Raw genomic sequence first — 4,881 nt, forward strand, 5'->3', positions numbered from 1 at the left:
GGGGAGAAAAAAACCCCATCAGCACGGAGGAACTCTTGTCTAATTTCTCACCCACGCAGAGCACAGCGATATTAGTGCCTTCGACTCTGGTTCGTAAAAGCTTTCATGGCTTTATTACCAGCTCCCCGAACAGCTTGTCCTTTTAATAAGCCAAGGCCTCCAGATAACAGATCTGCCCATGGGAGATCCCATCAGGACGTGGTTAATCCGGGCAGAAATAGCACAAAGCATCATCACACTCACCTGACTGAGGAAGCCCTTGTGTGAGGCAGGAAAAGGTTAAAACCCACCCCAAAAAGCACGGGGAGAGAGGAGGGAGGGAGAGCTGAACCTCCTCTGTGGCGGGTTAACCGCTGCTGCTGGGTGTCCTCGCCTTCTCCATCAGCCCCGCTCTCCACAGCCGCTGGCATTGGCGATGGAGGCCTTTAATTATCCAAACTGCTGCCCCTCACAAAATTAAATGCTGCTGAGGATGACTCAGTGTTTAATGGACTGGCTGCTCCTCACGCCGGGAGAGCCAAGCGGGTGCAAGCGAGAGCACGGCACAACACGGCATAAATCACCCGGAGACGCCGCTCACGGGGCCCGCTGACCCCGCCGCCTGGAGCAGCCTCTGCTGGGCTTAAACACTGCTGGTTTCACTCAGGATAACCCGGGGGAACTCCTGGGAGCAGCAGATCCGGGCGTTGCAGCTCGACCCTCCAGCCAGGCTGGCTGCCACCCTTGCCCAGCTGCCACCACGTGGACGCGCTTGATTTGGGAATCCCACGGATTCACCACGCTGCCTGTGCTGGCTTCTCTGCTCCCAGGATTTAGATGTGGTGGTTTCCTTTGGAAAGGTCTCAGAAATGGTCAGATGTGGTTTAGAAGGCAAACAGGTGCCAGAGGATGTGATACAAAGCTTGTTTCTGCCTTTGCACCACGCTCGGGCCAGCCCAAGCCAGCATGGCAAGAAGCAGCTCTGTTAATAGCCTCGTTAGTCTCACCAAGATGCTGAAGCTTTGGCTTCCAGCAGATAATTAACAATGTGCTCATGAATTAGGAAACCCTGGACCTCTACCAGGATCTCTGTGGAGGCTCGTGGTTCAGAGCTGGAGCAAGGCAATGCCTCGAGGAGCAGCCCAAAGCAAAGGGCATGGCCAGCAGGGACTGGCAGGGGCCTTCTTTGCCCATCTTTAATGGCAGGACCAGTTTTTCTCCAGGTACCCAACACCTGGAGCTGGCAAACAGGAAAAAATTCTCCATGGAAAATGTAGTTAAGCCCTGGCACAGGCTGTCCTGGGCAGCGGTGGAGGCACCATTCCTGGAGGGATTTAAGACACGTAGATGTGGGGCTTGAGGACAGTGTGGTGGCCTTGGCAGTGCTGGGGCAGCACTCAGAGGATGATCTTGGAAACCTTTTCCATTTAAAGGATTATGTGTGGATGCAAGAGTCCCTAATGCTGGAGCTGCCCCACGCTTCCTACTAAGGCCCCACGGTGCCTCATTTGAATACAATTTACTGTCGCTAATGATGCTGATGCTTATTTCCCCAAGCTGGGAAGTATTTGGCCCCAAAATGGGCTCCTGGAAGCAATTTCAGAGGCAGTCTGTAATGCTGGAGCTGATGGAAGCAATTTGCAACCCATTAGCAGAGATCGGCTGTGAAGATATTTTACACATCACTCAGTCCAGGTTTGAGGAGGGATGGAATTTTCCCCCCTCTCCTTTGGAATTTTTGTCCTGGATGGGGTGAACACCTGAGCGCTGCCTCTGCAGCCCCAGCTTTGCCTCGTTCCAATGGTGATTTCTGAATTAAATCCCTTAAATACACAAATACAGTCCTGGACTGCAGGGCCAGGCACCCCCAGAGCCTCATGCTCCAGGAAGGGACACAGCAGTGCCCAGCACCTCCAGCACCCACAGGACTAATTGATCATTATTAATTAATTTGCCTCCTGGACAGCAGCAATGCAGGTAAAGAAGCAATTTTCAAGCCAAGGCTCCATGGAGGGAGCAAAAGCACAGCACAACCCCAAAAAAGCATGGAAAGGCATCACTTATCCATCCTTGCCCTGGGGATGCTCTTCCAAGAAGCAGGATGGGAGCTGGTTTCCGTAACTGGGGTGTGTGTAGTGGAGCAGGGACAAGCTCTGCTGGAAAGGTGAAAAAAGAGCCCCAGGCCTTGAGTTATCCCTTGGCCCGAGCTCCTGAGGTGTTCCCAAGACAAGTCTGGGATCCTGCCTGTCTGCTGGAGCCTGTGCTGGGAGCCTCAGCTCTGCAGCACCTTCCCTTAATTACTTTTTTCATTCTAATTAGATCTGAGGGCAGGCTGAGGAGAGCCCTGGTTGCTGAATCCGTGCTCTGAGCACCCATTTTTAACAGGAGGACTCCACCACAGCCCCACCACCCCTCACTAACCCACCCCTTGAGGTCTTTGTATCTCGCAGTTATCACCTGGGGCTGTTCCCTCCTCACCCATCCCACAGCCCTCGGCTGGTTCCTGTCTCTCCCAGCAGGAATTAACACAACCCTCACGTGGCTTCCCCAAAAAATAACACGGAAACGCTCCCAGTCCCCACGCTCCACTCGATTCCAAGGATGCAGCTGCATTCTCCCTGGACGAGGGCCAGCAGTAAGGAAGTTTCCTCTGGCCGCTCTCCTCCTCCCTGGCTCCTGTAGAAAATGGGTTTGGGGTGTTTGGGGCCCCAAGAGCTCCACGAGACCCCCAGAAAAGGTTCTCCATCCAGGGGAAGCAGCAGAGCCTCTTCCCTGGGGTTTCTTGTGCACTGGAAATCAAGGACTCCCAAGAACGTCCACGTGCTCACCTGCTCCAGCCTGAGACCTCCTCCCTCCCTGCCGGGGATTTACTGTCAATAAAACCACTGCAGAGAGCGACTTCTCATCCGGAAGAAGAGGAGGAGGAGGGGGGAACAACCACTCTCTAAATGTCCTTCTGCCTTATCCCAGCAGCACATCCTTCTCCGGGCTGCCATCAGGACGCTGATGGAGGGACAGCCATCGAGCAGGCAGCTGTCGGCCCGGCAAGGAGCGGCGCAGGACGGAGCGGGAAGGGAAAGGCACGGCTGTGCCAACTGGGAATGCTAATGCTGCTCTCCTGGCCTCGCAGCCACCTCCCCAAGCTCTGGCAGGGGTGTCCCTGAGCCCTGCAAGGGGGGGCACTGGCTCGGGGGGTGTCCCTGTCCCCCAGCTCTGCTGCTCCCAGGTGCTCCCGGGCAGGTCCTGCTGTAAAACCCAGGGCTCGTGCTGGGGTAGGGGAGAGGATGCTCCAGAAAAGGACCAAAGCAAGTGTGCCCAAGCTGTGGGATTTTGGGGACAGGGTACGTGTGCCTCACCCTGCTGTGCCCCTGAGTGCCCACGCTCCCGTTTGTGTGGTTCAGGTGGGGACACCCTGCTGGGAAGGCACCTCTGGGCAGGGACACAGCCTGTGCCAACCCTGGGCTCTGGCTGTCCCTTTCCAACATCACACTTGTAAAGGACATTGAGGAATCCTTTTCCATCTGACTGCAGCCACCTCACTGGGAGCAGCGGGCGGGCTCCTGCTGCAGCCTCCGCACCCAGAGCCGCCGCCGCGGGGGCTCAGCTCGGGGGGCGAGGGCACCCCGCTCCCCGGAGCAGCCACGGGCTGCAGCTGGAGGCAGCGGGAGATGTGCGGGCACTGGGGGGAGCTGGGCAGCGCTGAGCAATCCCCCCACTCTGCCCCGGGCAGGAGCAGAGCCCCCAGTGCCCCCTGCCCCGGGAGCGGCCGGGGACAGCGGCAGAAGGACGGGGCTGGGAGAGGGGCGGCGTGTCCTGAGCAGGGCAGGGCCCAGCGCCGCCCGCAGGGTCAGTCCCTGTCACCGTGACAAGCGCGACAGGGACCGGCCACAGGCAGCACGGGCTGAGCCCGGGTGGACACTCGTGTGCCCCAGGGTCAGAAAAGGGCTGGAAGCCACCGGTGCCCCCCAAAAGGACCAAGCCCGGGGTGTCCCAGCACACCCTCCCGGCGCTGGGGCCACCACGGGTGAAGCCTGAAGGGCGGGGAGGAGACAGCAAGGCAGAGACGGCTCCGGGCGGTGGGATGGGGCCGGGGGTCCGGCGGAGCGGGGGGCGAGGAGCCGGAGCATCCCTGGAAGGCGCTGGGGGATGGGAGCGGCACACGCACACGCACACACACATTACCCACATGCACACGGCAGCAGCACCAACAGCCCCTGCCAGCGCCTGCAATCGCTGGAGCGCCGCTCCTGCGCCTCTCCCTCCTCCTCCTCCTCCTCCTCCTTCTCCTCCTCCTCCTCCTCCTCCTCCTCGCTGCCCACCGGCCTGCGGCACCCCTCACCCCTCCGCGGCCTCCGGCCCCACCAGCGCTCAGACAATGACTTCATGCGGATTATGCATCTGAAGAAATCACCAGCTCCCAGATAGCCACAGGGGGAGGTATCCATGTGTTTGGCAGGGAAGCAGCCTCCTGCTCGCCTTCCTTCTCCTCCTCTTATCTCCTCGCACACGGCAGCTGCCTCCTCTCCAGCGATGGTCGCCTGCGGTCCCCCCGCGCGGCGCTGAGCGAGGCCCCGGCGCATCCCCGCTCCCACGCTTGCACCAAGGTACCAACGGGGCTATTTTTATTCCCCCCCCCCTTCTTTTCCGCTTCACCCGCCGCTGCCGGGCTCGGTGCCTCAGCACCCTCGGTGCCTGCACATCTCCCCGTGTTCGCAGCCCCGGCTCCCGCGGCGCAGCGGCAGCACCGCCAGCCCAGCTCCAGCCACGGCCGCCGGCCCTGATCCCAGGTTTGCATCTTTGATTCCTTCATCTGCTTGTCGATGCGACAGTGCCATTTGTGGGAGGTGGAGGGGGAGCGGGGCAGGTGGGAGGGGAGGGGGAGATAAGGTGATGGAAGGGGGG

Source organism: Pyrgilauda ruficollis, unplaced genomic scaffold (assembly GCF_017590135.1).
Source record: "Pyrgilauda ruficollis isolate IOZ18807 unplaced genomic scaffold, ASM1759013v1 scaffold215, whole genome shotgun sequence".
Classification (NCBI taxonomy): domain Eukaryota; kingdom Metazoa; phylum Chordata; class Aves; order Passeriformes; family Passeridae; genus Pyrgilauda; species Pyrgilauda ruficollis.